Source organism: Manduca sexta, chromosome 18 (genome assembly GCF_014839805.1).
Source record: "Manduca sexta isolate Smith_Timp_Sample1 chromosome 18, JHU_Msex_v1.0, whole genome shotgun sequence".
NCBI lineage: Eukaryota > Metazoa > Arthropoda > Insecta > Lepidoptera > Sphingidae > Manduca > Manduca sexta.
This window is the reverse complement of record NC_051132.1, coordinates 7,137,951-7,160,807: the sequence shown is the minus strand read 5'-3', so window position 1 is coordinate 7,160,807 and position 22,857 is coordinate 7,137,951. Positions and strand designations below refer to the sequence as shown.

Sequence of the window (22,857 nt, the reverse complement as noted above, 5' to 3'; positions counted from 1 at the left end):
AACAACTTAAGTTTTCGGTATTAGGCCGACTCGAACCAAGAAGTTCGGATTCGGACAAATGGGATAAAAGTATTCAATTAGGCCGAATAATGTTGATAAGTATTATTTTTAACCATTTTAAAATCTAAACATGACAAGTCTATTAAATGTAAGAAAAAATTGCAATATACAATGCAGCATTTCAAAACTATAAACATATTTTGTTCTGCTTGACAGAAACGCTGTTGATTTGTTATAAATTTTATAATAAACATCTACAGCATATATCTCTTACGTTAATACGGAAGTGTGTGCTAACGTTTTGCACTGAAGAGTCTGCTCTTGATTAGCTGATAATAATTGAGATCATGTTTAGTAGTAGACACATTAATATTTAACATTTATAGATTTACGATAACTATTGTAACAGCAAGTATAATCTTTTTTTCCCTAACATTTACAGTAAAACCCTGAACCTCTCATCTTAAACCTTTGGTGAAGTACGAGAAAAACATTTTTTTTTATTGGAAAGCCTAAATCTTTCCTTTATAGACTAAACGTTTGATCACAGGTATTATATAATGGCGTAAATTACGAACAGTCTCAGACGCAACGAGACGTTGTGTACGGAATGTTTACACAACGTGTACTCGTGCACAGTGATACAGTTTCCTATTTTCAGCGCGCGCTAATCATTGCCTAGTGGGCGAGTTTGATGGCGCAATGTTTAAGGTTATCTAAAAATATATATGTACGAAGCGCGTAGAATGCGATTGTGTTTGTAACAGATTTTGACACGTGGTCCTTTATGTTATGTGCATTATCAAGTGCATTCATCGTTCTAGTGCCCTCCCAATTCACATTAGCGCAGAGCCTGCACGACTAACAAAAACGATTTGTCCTAGTTTTTATGGTACCTGACTGTCGACGTGTGACATCAACAATCCTAAAAGACTTCTAAAGTCAATAAAAAGAGAACACATTGAGAGAAAAGGTTTGTAGAGCAACGTGTGATCAGATAAATATCATAATATGTCTGAGAGCAAGATCGCAAGTATAAATCTGGGCAAAACTTTGTTATTTATATGTGGTAAACTAAGAATGTTGTTATAGCTACTTTCGTAATGTCTATAATTATTGGCAAATAATCGGCTAAATTGCTCTAAGCCAGTCTGTAGATGACCATATTAATTGCCTTGCCACAATTCTTGAACAAGATTTAAGGATATCATTCTGATATCATTTGCGTAGCTTACGAGTTAAGACCAACTTTTTAAGAAATTAATTAATCGTTCGCATATCGTTGCGAACATACATAGTCACTATGACATAGCGAAAACGCAGTTTTGAACTTTTTTGTTTTAGAAACAGACTATCAACATTGATTATAATTTGTATGTATTTCCTAATCTATAACGTTAGCGAACAGTCATACAAAGTATACTTTTGCGCGCACACATAAAATAAATACCAAACATCTTCGTAAGTGATTGTCGTTGAGTCTAAAGATATAACGTGGTGCATTATCCATTTGAACACGATCATTCCATTGTGCGCTGCGCTTGTAAAATTTATTTCGCCTCCATCTACATTAAGCCAGTAGACTAATATATTTGTTAATGTGAATGTGTCAAAGATATCCAGATCCAATCAATTATTTTGTAATTGGTCTACCTAATAATTACTTAGATTTATTTGGTCTACGTAGATTGCCTATAAGAGAAATATAAAAGCGCGGCGCGAATAGTGCTCTCGTCGTTGATGTGTCTTTTATTATGAGTTTGTGATGTTGCTCGTGATTTCACTAGAGTAAATATTTTGAATTTAGAAATAGTATCTTAGATTTTTTCCGATAAAATGTATACAAATACACATTATCAATAATCATGCGTTTAATGAATTTCATTCTTATCTATACCTACGGGTGTCTTCTGTAGCAATTAAACTTAGATTGTTGAACCAGCCTTTTACTGAAAAAAATAATAGTATGTGTAGGATAAACAGACTTTGAAATAGAAATCAAAAAGTGCGTAGCATCTTTAAAAAAATTATCAGTTTTCGCTTTTTGTGTAACCTATTTTTGCGTCGATGTTACTTTTATCCATTGGTTGGAGCTTTTCAAGGGTAATAAATGCCAAGTGAAATAGCTAATTGGATATTCGTTTGTTTCGGAAACCCTCGGTGAGGCTACGTTTCCGCCAGTCGATGTTATTTACCTTTATAGTTCTTTGCCATTAATGAAGTCTGTCTGTAGACTTTAGGTACAGCTTTTAATTATTATAACCAAAAATATAATAGTTGTGACCCCAAATTTGTTGACGCTTCATTATCCACGATTACATCGTCATGGAAAATTATCTTTTATAAACTTTTAAGTCGAAAATACATATTTTGTCAAAACCATATTATTTTTTTTTACTTTAAAAAAATGTTAATATTTCAAACAATTCTAAGAAAAGTTCACTGTTTGCATTCCAAGTCGCATTTTTTTTTTTTAAACAGGGAATGTGATGATAATTTATTCCTAGTCGTGGCTCACCTTCATCTCACACTACTGTATCATCGCCATTACAGAATGCTTTATCGCCGTAAAAAACGAGCGTTCACAGCGAAAAACAAGCCAGTGGTGCCGACTCGTCGAATTTGACCCAAAGCTTAGTGCTGAGTCATACAAGTAGCGACTGCGGGCGGACGATGGAGAGGCCAATGGGAGGGGGAGGCATGACGCCGGGTGTGGGGTGGTGGTGGTGCGAAAACCGCTTGGCTCAGCCACCTATTGTAGTATTGTGAAGGCACGTTGTTTTTACGGAGAGTGGTGTGTCAGCGACAGGCTATAAGCAGGCGCGATCGAAGAGCACTAGGTCTGCAGAGTGCACAGCTGGTTTAAAGATATGTTGCAAGATTTTATATGCAGTGCGGAGTCGCCTTTATAACACGTGTAAACGTAGTATTCTTAATGAAACATCGACATTTTTGTTATTTATCAAATTAACTTAGGGAATTCAGCATTAAATGTTGCCAATAATTAATAAAGTTAGCATTTGATACCACGAACTTTACGATTTCAATATTACTTAAGTCAATTAAACAGAAATAGAAACACGATTGTCACGCAATAATTAGAGAGTTGAGCAAAGTTGTTATTTGTAATTTAAAAGTTTATCTAGAGTTTTGTATTTAATAGTTCGGTGCATACCTAGTAGAATACAATTACGGCTCCAACGCGAATACATATAAACAAAACGTCGTTTACGCATTAAAATATTGATATGAGATACAAAACGTCCTTTAATGGAATAAATTACGATAATTTCACATCTATAATTATAGGTACAATCCGACTTACTTCTGTTACGCATCGCCGACATAATCGTGATGGTGGTTCAGTGATGCATGAACGTGTCTTATAATAAAGTTCGTTTTAGCAATGTGTATCACGTACCGGTCCTACGACCAGTAGCTGCAGTTTTATCCCGCCACGTATGTATCATTAAAACGTGTTAAAAATTAAACCGCACTGCAAAAATAATTTCATACCATTTTGTAACATTTCTATATATAATATTATACAAGCACACTAATATGAATTATTATACTAGTATATTATTATGTATAGAATACAGCTGGATACGAATTCGACGCGGTGCGGTGACTATTTTCGCGTATAAAATAAAATAAAAAAATATAATAATATATACATGCATGTAACAAATACCTATTATAAGTAGTTAATTGTATAGTTTCTCTCTCTCTTGAAACTTTGCCGTGTCCGACAGGGTCCACGATTATGTCACGTGTATTAAAATGTAACATCTTATCTTATGTATAAAATGATTGTGGAGTGCAATAAAATTTGAATTTGAATTTGGATGTTTGTATAATATCAAGTAATATGTTGTCGTGCACCACATTGCAAAGTAAAATAGGCAAGCCCTCCACTACGGAACTGTCCAGTATGGCCTTAAGGCTGGAGCTGGTTTGTATATATTCTCTAATAACACCTATGGTAGAATGTTAAATAGTTGTTGGACAAGTCAATTTTTCGTTTCTATTATCCGTTTTCATTTGTTGGTTGCAAATAAGAATTTCGTCACAAAACTATAGAACTTTATTTTTTGTAGACTAATGGCGAAATTATGGCTAATCCTTTCCTTTTTCTATATTAATTATAAATGTGACATAAGATTTATAGAAGAAAATCTATGTTGTTAATGAGCTTAGTTTATGGATTTAGGTAAAGTTAATATAAGATTGTTATGAAGTATACGTGTTCCATATGACTAATTATTATAATTAATGAAATTTACACGAATACTGGATCATAATTTATATCACAATTAGTGCACGTCTAATGTCACCAATATTCATTAAATTTTCCCATAGTATACTTTAACGCTTATCGCAAGACATATTGCAGTTTGTTAAAAAAACAAAATTACGTAATTACGAAAATAGCAGTCGAAAATAAGTCTTGAACGTTACTTAGGAATACAAAAATAGTAATCATTTACATATTATAATCGAGACGCTTCCGACAATGACACAGCTGATAACTTCGGTTTTTATTTAAAATTCGAATACTTATTGGATGAAGTTAAGGTCACAAAGTCTATTCAATACAGCAGACAACATTAAAACACATCCTAAGGGCGTTAACGAGCATGTTGTTAATTTAAACATATCCTGCCCTTTGAGAGCTGGGAGAGACGCACGATTCATGTCTGCCGACTTCTCACTGGTTCGGTCAAGTCAGCCACTTTTTACTGCCGCTACGAGACACGATCCGAGCACATAAAAGAAACGTCGTCTCCGCAAGATTTCCGCCGACACCGCACCAACTAGCTCTCTATAGTTACACATTTCACACATTGGTATTTCAACATAATGTCTTTAGGCTGTTTGAAAGTTTCTTAAAGAATCGTGCAAATAATGATAAATTATTCATATTGAATCACTTCTTTCAATTATGGTATCGGCTCTTTTAGAGCAAGTTCGTACATTCTTTCCAAATGGAATGACGAACAGAAGCTTGTTTTAATAACATTTTCAAATAAATAGAAAGAATGCCGTATGCATAAGTCTTGAGGAAGATTTAATTTTTATTATTATTGTTAGTAACGTCATAAATTATAATTAAACACGTAATAATAAGCATCAGAATTGCCTCTGATTTCACTGACTACAACTGGAACCAAATTCGGCGTGAATTCAAACGGTAGTTATTAAAACCTAGCAAATTAAATCCAAATTTTATACATTAATTCCGCGAAGCCACTTTTAATGAAATTCTAACAATCAAAAACAAATTTCGTGGAGAGAAATAACGCCACTTCGGAAAACAATTCCATTGGAAGTGGATACAAATCGTTTAGTTTACGTCAGCCGGGGCATTGGGGAAATGTCGACGTCCGTTCCCCACCCTATCTCTCCCGTCACATAAAGCTGCCGAGACGGACACGTAAGCAGAATTTAAATAGACGTCTTGTGTATCCAGCCTACACCCTTGTAGATGCAGGACTTGCTTATTTTGATGTTTCCTGAGAAATATGTATAGCAAACATCTCATGGTATTTCCAGAAGACAATATTTTAATACACTGTACGTATATTTTTTATCTTTTATATAAGTATAGATTTTAATATAATAGTTTCACACGCTGCCAATATAAATAATAAAAACTAATTAATAAAATAAATTAAAAGAATAAAGATATTCCACACCAAATGATGATTATATAAAAAAATATCTTCTGTAATTAAACATAAATACTGCGTTCACAACTATGATTTGTCATTAATACAAGAGTGATCTGTGAAACTACTAAATTGTTTTAGAAAATTATATATTACACTAACAGGAAACTTAATTATCTCTAAATGTTATAAGTTTATTTCGCATACTGGTAATAATACAACGATATGTCAATTTATGCCTGTAAATACTCAATTTCAAATGTGCAAAATCGACATAAAACCCGATCGAAGCCAAGGTCAAACGTGTAATCCAGTCATAGGTATATTTTAAATTTAATTATGCATTGGCATTTCCTCTGTATAACTTTTATTTATAATGTATCGTAAGCAATCAATTACAATAGAGGCCGTGCACGTGTCTCTCATATTACGCTTTCAAAGCGTGGATCTTTTATTGCTTCGTATTTTCTAAGCTGATAAAAATAAAACGTGCACGTATTTGCTTATAGGTATTGCTTATAAAAAAAGTGATGTCATGTTTATCCTTAGTGATTGATATTTTTTATAGATTTATCTTTAACCTGGATATGCGCTTTGCTAGTGGTAGGATATATTTTATATCTACCCGATAGCGACTGCCGTACACAAGGTGTTAAAACCCGCCATAGTGGCCAACTTAAATGTTTCGCGTTCCGTGATCAGATTGTGTACATCCGTTTCCTAGAGGCCGGCAACATTATTTCGACTGCCGAGCGGTAATCGTCTGTGGTCAGTCTATATTCTATTGGACTCCACGTCACTTATCATCAGGTGCAGCTAGGTAACTTTATCGTGCACGTATAAAAAAAACAATGTGAAAATTACTTCACAGGTTTAATGAGTAATGAATCCTAATGAGTTTATTTTTTACTTAGGATGGTTATCACAAATCCTTTATTAAAACTATGAAGTTAAGGAAAGATACGCATCGATAACGTATATTTAATACAGAGTTATTTTCGTGATTTCGACCGCCTGGAAAGCCTTTCCTGCTACCAACCTGCTTACCTTCAGTAACGACTTTTGTCGCTGGCCCTATGAAGTATAGCTGCTATACGTACGAAGTCAATTATTTACTATCGAGGAAAATTACCAGGATAAAAAGAAGCCTATTGTATGCTATCTCGGATATGGTCTACATTTAACCGTGTGCCAAATTATTTTAGCGGTTTCTGTGTTTCTCTCAAACGAAAATTTTATTTTTTTCTTTTCGCGCTTATAATATTAGTCAGATAATTTGATTGGTATTTAAATTAAATATTTTGTTTATATTTTATGAATTTAGGTACTAGTTTTTTTTTTTTATAAATGTTACCATACATTCAACTAAAGCAAATAATATGCTATCTAAACCTCAGGTAAAGGCCGGTCATGTATAATTCTGTGTAGAGTTTTGTATGAAAATGGCGAATGTTTACCGCTACAGATACGATCTATGTGTTGTGCTCGCAAAGTGGTCGTTACTGAGTGAAAGCTTTTGTTGATGCTATCGTTTCGTACTGCCTGCTTTCAATACACACGTAAACATAACAGTTTTATTAACTATTTTTTGTTTTGAAAGAAAAAAAAATCGAATATCTTATAGATATATGTATTATTTGCAATATGCTACTATGGGCAGTATTAATAAATTATTTCATCTTTGAGTAGAATCTCAAGTTGACAGTTAATGTCTTAAACTATTTAATAAACATATTTTATGTTGTTTTCAGTTGAGTCGGGCTTTTAAAAAACAAAGCCAGGTGTCTAAATCCGTCATATACTGTAACTTAAGATATCATTTGGGATCTTATTGCTATCGGTTTATTAAATAGCGAGGACCTTAATGCTTGATGCTGACTTTAATTTGACAGCGTCTCGGCTGATATCGCACTTCAGAGCGAAACCGAGTTGCATCTATTACAGCCATATGAGTATCTGTAAAATGAAATAAAATCTGCCAATCCGCACTGCTGGAGCAAGGTCTCAACCAGCCTGTGCCCATTAGTGGGACAGTATATAATACAGGGCTAATATTATATTGAGTATATTGCCTTAATATGAATTATTGAATATTATATTACTAGGTTTCATGAACCTGACGATGATAATATTAAAGACGTGCAATGGACTCGATGCAACGTAACGTACACACATGACTCATTTTTCATATTTGTCGTATTAAATTGCATACGAATCAAACTAGCAATAAAAGTGATTATGCTGCAACGATAACGGTTCTTAGAAATACAATATTATGCAATCTATGCAGCACTGCCACGTGTAATGTTTTCTATTAGGTAATTAGTTATTCCAATGTTTTATTACGTTTTTTTAAGTAAGTTTTATTGTAGCAAGGATTTTACCTTTACCAAATGAAAATAATAACTTATAATAAACACTACATATCAAATCTCTAGACTAATTGATTAGTAACTTTTCTCATATATAAAAAGAATGCAGTAACATTCATTGAAACAGTTACGCTCTAATTGTTTCTTTAACTTTTTATAAAATAAACGAAGTCACATTTACAATATTTATATAGTATAAACCCGACGATAACTCGATATTAATCGTTAAAACGACTCAAGAGGCCCGGCGACACAGCTAGGTCGCAGTTAGGTTACGTAGACAAGGGCGCCGACCTTGGAACCACCCTGATCACTCCTGAGTCGCTTGGCGCCCCTTCTACCACCCCATTCTCCACCCGCCTTAGGATGCGAGATGATTCGAGGAGACCACTCCTTTGGACGTTGCCATGTACATATAACGCTTCTCGAAAGCGTTTGTCGATAACTTATCTTTTATATATTGTAGTTATATTTTTTGTTTTAGGTGATCTATTGCTAAATACTTGTTTGTATTCGCTGCTTTGAGTGTCGAATAACACAGGAACTCTAACATTCAAATAATATTGGCCTTTTCGCGCTATAAAAATGAAATTTTACAAAATAAGGGATACAATTACATATTACACTATCATTATACTGGCGAATTTTCTAAAAATATTTTTCATAATATTTTTTTTAAAATGGTGTCTATGTTTAGATGCTATCGTCGCGTCGTTATACTTACGATTTAACTAGGGATATATAATAATATAATATATGTACGTATACCTATTTAAGCTACCAAATTGTCGAAATGTCTATTATGTTTTCTTGGTCACTCACTTATCCAAATCACATTACTATTACAAACGGTAACATAACAGATATTGATATTCGTTTGCATATTTTGTTGATAATTTTTAGTAAACTAGTGTTTTGATTTACAAATGCATATTATTATTAAGTTTATTCGGCCAGATTGGCGACTAATTATAGCATTCTTCTAAACTGGTTTTTTATATTCCTTAAAGATGCATTTCCTAATTTTCCTTACATGGTTTAATTCATACAGATTGGATACATCTAAATAATAGGTTATGCCTGTAACGTGGCCTCTATGCAAAAAATAGAATAGCGCAATTGGCAATTATCTATTAGAATGTGAATTCATTATAATTTCCACATTCTTAGTCTATGTTTTGTGGTACAAACGTACAATATAAATATAGAACGCAAGTTTTATTTAAAGCGTGGAATTTTGTTTCGCACAGTTGGTTGTAGTATCACAGTTATACTTCAACTTACTTTGAACTATATTTTAGTGAACACTCGAGCGAATTGGTCCCAGGAAGTTGACGCACCGAATTGCGCCTCCCTCTGCAGTCTGTGCCAGCCCCCCCGATCGCCCCCTTTGCTAGTAGTTTAGAACAGTTCTCATAACATTACGTACATCAAACAGTATGCACGTGTGCACATAAAACACAAGTTTGCGTTAACTTGCGTTTCGAAGTTAGCTGTATTATATAATCTTCCGTGCTTTTCCAACCCAAGTTAGTCGCTCGCATTGTCGTATGCGGTAATAACAGAAACTCCTTTAATGTTACTTGAAAGTTGCTAATGCCGCTCTAATTTGCGTTACACCCTTTCCGTTTGCGCGTGTTTCCATTTGCGACTATGGGTTTTTGTCGGCGAAACCGTCGCATTAATATTTCATGTAAGTCGTTCACCTTGCGCCTGCCTGGTATTCCACGTGTCATATATTCAGTGGTGTTCCATATATTCATATATACAAAACATTTGTACGTGGTGCACGACATCAACTAGAGATGTTTTTGGTAACTTATATAGTATTTTGCACACGACGCGACGCTCGGCCTCTTATTACCGTAGGTATGATTGTTAAGAGGAAAACCTGACTCGACACAGCGCGATTGTACGACGCTGGGTCGCACACCGGCGGCGGCCTCCATTATTCACTTTTTGCAGCCAGCGTTTGACAGATGGCTAGTTCTGTTGACGTCAACTTTTTTGTGCCGCGGTTTAATGCAGGCAGAATAATTTTGATATTTTTTACGATTACTAAAATTTACCGACTCTCTATAACCACAGCACCATTCTAAAAGAAAAAACAAGTACATGTGATTCCCTTTAATATACACGTAGTTTTGAACAATTACATGTTTCTCGAAAATGGAAACTGGTAATGTAAAGTTACAACTTACAACTTTATTCTTGAAGCTTTTGAGCTCATTTTCTTTTTCTTAACTTGCCGGCAAAATTGCACTCGTTTAACTTCTAAAATGGGATTCTTTAGAACAAGCTGCGATAACATTCATTGGAACTGGACTGTTGCTCAATTACAACGTGTTGTAATGGCGCAGCCGCGTTTGATTTGGATTCTGTGCCCCTGAAATGCTCTTCCGTCAAAATGCGAAGATGTCGCTTATGCTCAGGTGTTTATGGTAAGAGAAGCATTTCGCTTTTTCATATTGTTGCGCAATTCCCGCTGTTTTATTGCACGTGTTATCTCAGTGTTCGAGAATGTTCGTGCGTCCGCGTGGCATTGCGCCCGCGCCCAGGCAGAGTCCGCCACTACGACGTATACAGCAAGCGGCGCGCAAGCGTTCAACATCATGACTGTGACGAACTTCGTTCAACGAGGTTCGTACATCGTTCGTCATGTCTGGTGGTTTCGTGTACCGATCATAAATTGTGTTTTCGCCGCCATGAAAGGAGACCGCGCACTGCTGGCATCCGGCCGGTGCATTCACCGCTTGCTGTTTTGAATTTATCGCGAGATCGATCGCGCGCATAACCGCCGACGCGCTGCTCCGTGTACACTGTACACGCTTACCTGTGCCTAGTCGCCGCCGACGTCACCACACGTGGCGCGGCGGGTACGGCCGACCAGCCGGTTGTATGTGCGCGCTTGTCTTAGTGTGCGCGCCACGATTATATAGAATTCAGTGATTACGCCACCTACCTACGTACGGCGTGCGAGTGCGTCCGCCAAGCGGTAATAATAATAATTAACCGCCTCATTATTGTTATTCGAGGCGACAGTGTTCGCTGTCACCGACGGATAAACGTTTTGCCTGACTAGACATAGGCCGCATGTTAGTTTGGCGCGCGTATTCATGTATGGTATACACTATATACTATTACTTTTGTAAGAGAAAGAGAGCGACCCCTTGTTATATGTTGAGGTATTTTGATAATAGCAGTCTACTTCCCCGCGTGATTGGTTAAATTGATTCCAAAGAACTATTAACTTTAGCAGGTATGTACAATGTAGCGCACTTGTAATGTAAACAATGGAGCCATTAATGTGAATCACGTGCAAAAGACCCCTTCCAGGTGACAAGCGTTATAGGCGCGTTAGCAAAACGCGCATTAATAACCTATGTATTAGCGCGTGAACGAAACTTCAAAATACATACATAATATTTGCTCTCTAAGCGCAGCGTTTTTTTACGCGCATCTATCGTTTTTCAACTGAACGGGATCTTAACCACGCGAATGACATCTGAATTCTGATATAAGAGCTTCTGTTGCTAAAATCTTGTGAGCAAGTACCTTGTGAGATCATCTTAAGTACAGTGTACCGAGATATTCCTTTGGCCTTTATTAGTAAATACACGATTCCGCCAGTTTTGCATTATGAGTCAACGTGAATTAATTTAAGGATTTTGGAATTCATTTCTATATAGTATTATGTATGCTTATTTAACCACAATGGCCTACTAGCAGTGTTTATGAATGGGCTATATAAGTACTAGGAGGTACTGGATATGAGTCCTAATTCGAGCAACGCTTCGTGTCGGCTTTCTAGGGCTTTTCACGGAATTGAATCCCCCAGAGGTGATTGACGCCAGGTGGAAGGTCGTAAAAATGCAAAATATATTGAGTTACATGCTTAAAACATGAATATGGTGTTAACGTCCTATTGAACTGGGATGAGAACAGAGGATGATGAGTGAATGCTTGTTGGGTCACATATGAAACTTTATAAAACCCATGGATTACATTTCTGGACTTTTGTAAAAGGTACAAAGCCGGTGTAGGTGGTTCTTCAAAGTATTTTTAGTCATAAAGATAACCTGATATTTCTTTGTATTTTTCAGTTTCATTGTAAACATGAAAACATACATAACATATGGGGGCACCTACATATACAAGGTAAAAAAAATGGTTGCATAATTGATAATACTAAGGCATCGGATCGAGAATGTGTCAGTGTAGCTCACGGAGAAAATTTAAACAATGCGCCTGACGCACATAGACAGATTATAGAAATTATTCGTGTTTCATTGATTAAGTTTAGTCGTATCCAATCTGTACTTGAGTATTTTACACTAACGGTTGTAATAATATTGTTTAAATTATAAAATTAATAACATGTTCAATGTGAATATTTCTTATTTCATTGATTAGCTTGTTTATTTATGACTATATTTTAAAGAGTTTTATAAATATAATGTTTTTAATATACATGCTTAAACATTTTTTTTCGTTGTATGGTATTACGTATGAATTTTAATATTTATATATTATCTTTTGAATATCAGTGTGTGCAGGCTATACATTCGCATAAATTATGTAGTACCGATAGTATTTAATTACTGTTATCATTATCTAACAAATCAATTTAATGAATTGATTATAACACAAATTAATTGAATAAATTTCCTTTCTATGTCATGACCATCATGATCAACATTTAAATTTAAACTCTTGCCAAGTCAGCGTAATGTGGTAAAAATCAATCTAACACACACATTAAAGACAGGGACATGTTGGAAAAATAAGAATAATGCTGACTATGTGAAAACTTGCGTGCGGAAACGTGATGCTCATCGCAAGAATAAGTTGCGCGTACGTGTCCATAGTATAATCAAATAAGAAATATTTTATCCATGATGTCATTAGCTTTGTGTTACTAATTAGCTGCACACATAATATAACTTAGACGAAAATTTTAAATGGTGGTCGACAATTGGTATACGAATATTAATGAAATAGGGACAGCGATAAAACTTACAAATAAAAAAATCGTGTACACTTTACGGGTGAACTCACTGTCAGCTTTTGACGTTCCATTCCGGTATCTGACATTCTGAACAGTCAAATTGTGATAATAACTTACCACGCTAACATAAATACTCTTGTATTTCTATTACTTTAAGTGTTTTGACATAAACTATAATATCTTAATCTGATTTTGAGTTATTTTCTCATTTCATTATAAGGAATTTTAATATTATATTAATGATTGATACTTTATAATAAAAAATCTATACGAGAAATATGATAATACTATAACACATACAATGTCCGATCTAAAACCAATCAGTTATACGACAGCATCGAGCCACGGTGGAGCGTTTAGAGAAGCTGCTTACAAGTGATACCCATATCTTCTCGGTTACGGAGTGTACTTAATGCACGAAATATATTCAAATCTACTCATTTTGATTGAAATTATTAGATAGGCGTCGTCGTTTCGTCTTCTTTGTTGTATTATTATTGTAGCATAAATATTTGTATAGTTATGTGTCTCTTGTACATATGTATGTATGTATGTTATTTGGCTCAATTATACGTTGACTAATAACTAACTCTTAAGGCAAAGGGTAATCATGTTCACTTTCATATGTTGTTGATTTGATGGATTGTGATTGGATTGTATTTTTTTAATAAACTAGTTTTTTGCCAGCTTATCTGCCCATACGGCAGAATTCTAAAACAAGTTAGGACGTTAGATTTTAATTGACTCATTTTGGTTTTTTACTCTTAACAAATATTAACGTTATTTTCATAACACAGAAAAAATGATTAAAAGCTAATTTATAAAATCTTAAAAAATAACTTATAAGCTGTGAATTTTAGTAAAAGGAGTGAGTGTCGAGAAACGAGAGAAAAAAATGCGCAATACGCGCACGTCATCGGGAATTATGATGCGTGCGAAAGAATGAGGTGGACCGATATCCTCACTGTGCGGCCCACTTCTGCATATTTCAATATAAATTATTGTCTCATTTACCTTCAACAATTTTAATGTAGTTTTCACAAAAGCGTTTACTATATAGAGAATAATTTACAAAATCAAACAGAAAGTTAAATACCATAAAAATACAATTTTGATTTTTATTTATAATACAAACTAATATATTTTGTGCTGACTTTTTAATAGAAACTATATATTAATTATTCAAATCAAATACAGTAGTTGGTATCATTGTAATTCAGATCTACAAAAATCGACCCCCACGGGTATACACAATTATTCCATACACACAAAGTGACAAAGTGTATTTGTCTTGCGTTACACTCTTATCTATATTACTATATTCACTACCAGGATTATTTGGTTGACATGAAAGCCTGGACCTATGGTACGGCGACTTTCTTTGAACGTGCAACCGTCGTTCTATCTTATATGTTGTGTATTTGTATTGCAATGAACAGTTTCTAGACTTGTTTCTCTAGGCAGCGGGCGGTTGGACCGGTTTCAATGTGGGCTTAACCCGGGCTGCAGACAAAAGCTAAAAATTACTATATACTTCAACTTTCCCATGTCGTGCTTGATATTCAATTTGATTTTAGAGAGCACATAAAATTGTCGGCTACATTGCGGGCCAAATACTTGTTTTGATATTGTACAAAAACCTAATATCACTTTGCACGACCTGGGATTTGAACCCAAGACCTGGGAATGTTAACGTACCACATATGTTATACAACTGCGACACTGAGGCAGTCATACTACGAGGTAGTCGGAATACTAAATGAAAGAAAAATGTTTAAGAAATGATATTGACATGTTGATATTGATATGAGAACGAATTACCTATGTTGTATACAGCTAAAAATATGTAATACGTTTTATATATAAAATAGTCACATAATCCTGCAATCTTTAATGTTGATATATCTAATGGAGTGGTATTTAACTAGATTTACATTTAATATGAAGCGTACTGGTATAGTATAATAGATCAAATACTAGGTTAGACTTCTAATATTCATTATATAGTCAGTCATATACAAAGAAATTGTTAATGTTCTGATGGGTTTACATTAAAAATTAAAGATAAGTCTGGGCATAAAGCAGTTCATTTTTGTACATTATTCAAAATCAATTATTGTTAGTGCTAAGTACATGTACCACACTGGCCGCTGTACATTCAAGTATATCCGTTCCCATTGTATTTGAATTACAGGATGCTTTTAAACAAATACTAAGCGTAGTTAACCCATAGCCTCGTGACATTTCACCGTTCGCAAACGACGCTTTTACCCTACTCGCTACGTGGGAACATTCAATAGTAATAGTGCGCAAACTTTACCACAGTTCAACTCTATTAAACTTTCCATTTGTCTTTCGCCAGTATTTTAATCTTTTCTCCTTTTTTTCCTGATCTTCCCGTCTACTCTCGCCTTTCGAGGCTATCTGTAGACTTTTTTTGCAGTTTGGTTAATCTTATTTTTTTGTCCTTAAATAGAAAAGTAAGTTTTGTTTTATTTGCTTTGAGAATTTAGTTTTCCTAAGAAATTGCACGGAAGTAAACATTTCGCTAACGGTTTAAAGAAATACTAAACTTGTCAGTTTGTTGAGTTCTTACACCGACAGTTGTTTCATATTTTGTAAATGTCAATTACGATTTGGTGTCACACTTAAGCATGTTACAAGTACGTGAATTGAAAAAAAAAGATGAAAAATAGTTTATATTGTTAAGGTATTGATAACTGTATCAGAAAATCCACTTAACAGTGTGAATGCCCCGCATAATACAGTATCTCCTACTATACCGAGTACATATACCTAATTCCAAAGTAATATAATACTTATTTCATTGTCAAGTGGAGTAATATCGGGAACGATTAATGATGATGTAGCGTTTTTAGGGTCAACTCAGGCAAGTCACGCGTCGCCGGGCGCGTGAGTGATTTCTAACAAGGTAAGCTAAGTGATGGAACGTGATTAACGATGTTACATTATTTCCCGTGTCTAGATGCCACGTTAAAAGCAGTTTTTTTCGTTTCACTTTTACTATTTATTATAGGGTTCAATCTTTCATATAGGAATATATAATTTCTTTTAACCGACCTTAAAAGTGAAATAAACCTATTTTTTTTCGGGTTCCTGCAAACGATCTTAACCGCTAACGTCGATTTCATAGCAACAATGGACCAATCACAATAAAGTTTGACATGTTTACAGATGCTTTATTTTGATTGGTTTATTCTTAGCATTAAATGCATCTTATTATGGGGCTAGAAGCCAGAACTCCGTGACTTTAGGGTCGTTTTATCTATTTTTGCATAATATGGCAAAGTGTACGGGTTTGTACAGACCCGTTAAAAATAAAGTTGCGATGAATCATTGTTTGAATAAAGGCTGAACCTCAGACAATAATATGTTTCAATTATTTTATATTAAAATATGTATACACGATACAACACGAGTATTTCTTGCTTAGTCTAATGATCTATTATAATTAATAAAAAACTTACTTTATTTATTTATTTGATTATTGGGTGTTTTTAAGCATAAACTTGTAAAAATAGTTAAATTGCTTACGATCACTTTACAGCATTATGACTTACACGGACTTTGATTCGATTTTTATATTGTAACCTCTTGAATATTTAGATAATGACCTACTTTTGTGACACTAGGACATTACAGTCGTAAGAAATTTTGTATACACTAAAGCTGCGGACATTTTCCCTTACGATTTCACTTAATTTGTATTATAGAACGTCTATAATCATCCTAATAGGCCGTGTTCACGCGTTCTCACAGACCAATGTTTTGACGAATAAATGATAAATAGTTTTTGTTTATTCTCACGTCGCGCCGAGGCGAATTTAGTGATTGCGCGTTTCAAAATTGCCCTGTCATTCGCCATCTAAAAATAGTACTCTTGGCACTGAATTAAACGGCGTTTATTTTTTGAACTATGGCCAAATTGTAACACTTTTTAGATGGTTTAGTTTTTGTTATCCGTATATTATGTTCTATCATTATAATCGTATGGTTATATCGTTTGCGTATAAGCAGTTTATAATTAATTAAGTATAATAATCATATACATATTATGGTTAAAAACACAAACAAAATAATTATATCAATATTACGTTACCTGGCACGTTTAAAGTAAAGGTCTTTTTAAACTCATATTACTATATTATAGATTTCTCTATAAATTATTATTTTCAATTATTATTTTATATAATGCCACCTAAAAAATCAAGGTTGCGAATCTTGCGGATGTGATCCAATTAGCGACCTATATTTCGGCTGTCCTTTTTCATGTCAATAATCCATCTCCGCTCAGTGCTTGCGTGAGCTATACTACTGCTACTGTATGCTGCTTTTATAAATATGACATGATTTATGTCTGTATAGCAATATTTTTATCGTCTCCAGTCTCATTGGTATTTCATTAATTATAGTAATTAGTCAATGCTAGATAAAATTAAATAATGTTGACATAGAAGTTACCGTTCTACTTTTAATTGAATTAACTATAATCATTGAATAGAAATAGCTGTATGTAGCTATACAGTTGCAGTATAGTGGACATAGATGCATGCTTAGGTTTTTCGTTTTGCTGTTTTGATTACTTTTATACGTTTAACGAGATGTCTGTGCAAAAGTATATCCTTGTGCTTGAATTAAGAAATTGTATCAAATTATAATTATTGTATAAATATATTGCGTGCCTCTTTATATTGCAATGTTTACGACGTTTAGGGTAAGGTAAAAAAATATAGTGGAATACGTACCTACTTGACAATGTTCATCATAAAAAGAAACCTTCGGTTTGAAAACGATTCATTCGTCCACTGCAGTATTTTATAGTGCGTAGAGTGTATTCGGCTGGGAGGCAGGCCGGTGATCCGAGGGGCGCCACTCGACCTTCACGAAGGCCGTTCCCGGCTTTTATTGATTTTTTATTGTCCATTTCGGTCGTCGTTCGTTACTACTACGCCCCGGGAGCGGTGTCGCTAGGTTACTAAAAATGTACTCGTATTTCTGTATTTGTAATTTTACTGTGTGGCAGGATTCTTATGTACATTATCTAAGAGTACACCTATGTTTGTAGGTATACCGCTTCGTCTATTTCTCTGGCCAAGCAACAGTGTGCAGGCACTATTCTTTTCAAGTCACCACGTCGCTGTTTCAAAATTGTCCAATTCCGTCGTAATTGTTATAGCATGTCGAATGGCTCAAATATAAAATCGAGTAATTTTCATCAATTACTTCGTCCACAGTTATTTAATAGCAGAATAGCAGATGCGATCTATACGTTAAAAGTCTATTTCTATTGACAGCTCCGAAATATCATCTAAAATATTATACTCTTGTCGCTGCTCTTCACTTTTAATTATTTAACAATGTTCATAGCTAATTATAATCAATTTTTTTTTGTAACCAGTGTTAACAAATTTGCATTTTTGTTACAGGTTGTGTACATAGCAATTACGTGGAATATAAAGTAAGTTCTTTTAGAGTTTAATTAAATATGGAAAGTGTTATATGAAATTTGAGAATTGTAGTGGTATATTGTACACCTTAATTAAGTCTGTATTAGACGAATATGTAAATGTGTTTCTTTTTAAATTCGTGATATTGGATTTACCAAGAATGACATTGCCGGAAAGAGCCAATATTCTCAGAAATTCTAATTTGAGACGAGTCGTCGGGCTCGTGGAATCCAGTCCGTACACATGGTTCATGAAAATTCGCAAACTCAGCTTGCCGCGCGTTGACTTTAATATTGATGACGCGTGCTTTGTGTTTGTATCGAGACCCGCGCCTGACAGTCCGTTATGAACGTTAACCGCGCCACAAATAATCGAGCCCGCTAACTCGGTTTGCGAAAACGTCGCAGTCTCCCCCTGCAGCCGGCGCCACCCCCGGAGTCTCCTATAGCTAGCGCTAAACTTCGTAACGATACAATTGCGCTCTCCGAACGAATATAACACGAGAATGCTGTGACGTAGGTGTTAAAGTCGCGTGCACGTTTTGCTGGACATTCAGCCGTTGGTTGCACACTACACGATCATTAAACTTACATCTGTTAATAATAATTGCGTTTGTCTCGTTGTACGTGCTTGCAGAGTTATGGCGCAGTTGCTGGGCGGCTTCTGAGAACCTCTTTACCCGTGTACTACCCTCTAAGCTGCGGCAAGCGTCGCATCTTAAGACGAAATGGCATTCAGTTTCGTTTTGCGACGTTTGAATAGGCGAATGTATGAATAGCGATTACTGTACATACGTACATACTTATTCGCGTGTTGTGTGCGTTTTCATGTATGAATCAGTATTCTCTTCGCGATGTTGTAAAATAAAGTATGTTTATTTTACAAGATCGCTGTTTTGGTGTTATATGTCTTTTAACAAGATTTATACATAATGCCGATTTACCCCCGTATTTATACCTTAGTTTGTTTTAATATAATATCTTAACTTTGTATTGAATATTGGTGAATTAGGATCAATATAATTTAATATTATACATGTACAATTCTTGCCTTGAAGTAGTAAAAATGGTTGGCTTGTCTGGAAGTTAGGTTACCGCACGGACAAAATGACACGATTGATTTCGTTTAAACTCCTATAGAGGCTCTGGTTTCAAGAAATATGTCGTAATTAGTGCGCGGGTAGAGGAGTAAGACAAAAACACATGCAGGTAAAGTGAACTGCGTTATTGCAAGCAGAATTTTTTGTTTGGAGTAAAGTCTTAAATGAATATATCGCAAGAACTCGCTCTCCAGATTTAAAATATGACATTGTATGAAAAAATAAGTTGCTTTGTAGGTGTAGGTATGTTGCTTTCACGAAGTAACGTGTTATATAGTATATATACATATGTTTGACATTTCTAATTTATCCATAAAGTTGTCAGATATAATATTTACCATCATTTTTATATTAACATGTACGACTGATAGTTATGAGTTCATAGTCAGTTAACTGTGGAGGTGTTTAGATTAAACTTGGTTAGAATTCAAATAATAACACTCATATAAGCATGTTAAATGTTCGAACATTCCACATCTACATATGTATAAGTATTTCTCAAAATTCAATTTAAATTAATTATAATTAACACTAGATTTTGAACGTATTATTTTTGAGATTACACATATTATGTGCGTGGTATTTGTTTACCTAGTATAACATATTAAGGATTATTATAGAATTTAATATGTATACAAATTATATACTATACGTCAGACAGGAATTACAAAATAAATTTACTTATAATTTTAAAAAAATACAAATAAACGTTACGTTAAATTGAATTTAATCTTTAAATGATGAATGAATTAATAATTATCAATTCAACAACGTCGCGTCCAGACGATAAGTTGTAATTATGAAACTAAAACGTTCGTCATCGTGCAATGGAGGCCTTATTTTTATGTATAAAATTAGCACATCAAAATCCAATTTGGTGTAAACATTTAATTCCATTAATATTACGGATTTGGTACATAAAAGGCTTCTAAATTACTCGAATCTAATTTCGAAGCTTGTAGCTACGAGGCCAAGTGGGTCACTTAACTGACTGAAGTGTTTTCGTTCATTTATTAAACGTGGGGTGAAACGAATTAATTTTATAGAACATGTATCCATTTATTATGGAACCATTCTTTTACAGCTAATTCATTTTGCGTGAATAGTTACCAATTTAAAGTAGGGGCTGAAATACCGGTACATAATACATCGTTATAATATTAAATACCGTTCATACATATCGTGCGTATTTAGTATAACACTGTGAGAGTAATATTACAAACATTTTCTCCCACACTTTGAATGATCCTGATGATAACTGCTGATTAGAAGTTAACAATTCAGGACCGAGGACTTATAATGATATCACAAAAGTTGCGTTATTTGTGAGAATAGTTATAATAACCATTATATTAGACATCATCATCATTATAAAAGACATACACTTTGATTATAAACTATTTTTGTACAATGTAACGACATGGGGAATTTAACAATGTAATTTTTATATAGATATTTAACGTCTTTAGTCGAATTACAGTTACGGAACTCCATTCGTCCACTTTGACTGTCTATCCACTCATGGTTAACAAAACACGTACGAAACACAGCCTTGAAAAATATTTTAATTCCAATGCGCATGGAAAATATTATAAGCTATCAGATTCATTTATAAAAGTTCTTATAGCAAAATACTTTTGTTTTTTCCTTCGGTAGCTGCAAAGCAGAACTGTGCTAAAGAATGCACATTTATTTTTCACTGCAAAATATCTTTTAACTGACACTTTTGCGTTTTATGAAATACACAATACATGTTGTATTTATGCCAAACATCCCGTCTTGGTCAGTGTTGCATCGTTTATAGCAGCCCTAATACAGTAGCTATCATAATATCTATTCTTAGTCATACAAAAACAACGCATGCGTTTTATGTTAGCATCATAACGTCTCAATATAGACCGTACCTATACGAAGACGGTATGATATCGACGTGTCAGCGAAAACAAAAAACCAGTTTAACAAATATAAGTATACTTTCATTGGTGCGAAACTTAGGGTTGTCAAGCTGTGGCCTTTGAGGACTGTTAATGTTTTTAAACAGTCCGTAAAAATTTCCTTTGTGCATTCGCGTCGTGGAGAATATTTATAGGTATTTTCATCTTGTAAGAATTTTGTTTTGAGACTCAAATGTTTTGACGTAATGAAAACGGTGATGGAACAGCGATAAATATTTCTTTTTTAAATATTTTTGTTAATTGTTGACGGCGAAACTTATTAAAACCCTACCCTCAGAACACACCGTAGACAATCTATTAAAAATAAGGATCGTAGAGTGTTTTATTGATCACCCCAATTTGCGACCAACTTTCGGTTGAGAACTCAAAGTAGCTTCACTAATGTTAATAATGCGTTTCATTTAAAAACTGACAAAGTAATGAATCATTAGCGCGTTTGATTTGTAACGCGCGGCTATTACTAACTAATGTAGTTTGCAGGAATTTATCGAGCGCTTGTAACTCCTTGTTGTTTGTTTTTCATTGGATTACAAGTATGTACGAAAAAAAATCAAACGTTACATAAGCAAAACATGATAGTTGCTGCCAAAGTTGTTTGCAAGCATTGTAACCAGTATCGAAAGTATAAATCTTAGTATTTTTTTAGTCGGTTCGACATGAATCCATGTATTTAACAGCGAAGTAAGCAGTTTTACGAACGAACGCATGTGTTATAAATTATAATACGTGAGTGATACACGTGTGTGACTTTTTGTCGATAGATAAGCATGATTTGCGAAATAACTAGGTTTTGCTCGCGACTTCGCTCGCGTGATATATCTTTCCCGCTATAGAAGTACGTCAAATACTGTAGTGATTAATAGGAACGCCAGCGCTGTATATATAAAAAAAACCCATTATATTCCGTGGAAGCAAATTATCGGTAAAAAAGTAGTGTGTGGTTATTCAAGACATGAAACATCCAAAAGTTTTCATTAACTTTTGCGTTTATATCGATAAAGGTTAGCTTGAAGGCAACTTATGCTTTTATCGCAGTCTTATATTAAAGAATATAAGTAGCACATTGTTAGGACGTCCGTAGGGAGGTAATACTTTGTTTTCCTTTTGAATCTTGTAGATCAATACAATAAAATATGAGCACGTGATTGACTTATTTTGATTGATATAAAAAATGAGAAATTCGTGTGAAATTTTTCTTTATGGAAAAGGGGCTAGGATTTAATACTTGCCAGTACCTACTTTACAAGCGGGACCTTACAGGCTTTGTTGTTTATAAGCAGTGA

The 22,857-nt window shown here is 34.3% G+C and overlaps 1 protein-coding gene across 4 annotated transcripts in view; it reads left to right on the top strand.

Annotated features, from left to right (window-relative positions):
• Nucleotides 1–22,857, top strand: part of LOC115449436 (C-terminal-binding protein) — a 94,551-nt gene that overhangs the window by 9,152 nt on the left and 62,542 nt on the right. For 3 of the 4 annotated variants that reach the window (XM_037440227.1, XM_037440228.1, XM_037440229.1), the window contains exon 2: nucleotides 18,500–18,531. The exons of the other annotated variant lie outside the window; for it this stretch is intronic. The gene's annotated coding sequence lies outside the window, so the exon portion shown is untranslated. The remainder of the gene's footprint in view (nucleotides 1–18,499; nucleotides 18,532–22,857) is intronic. 4 annotated transcript variants of the gene reach the window in all.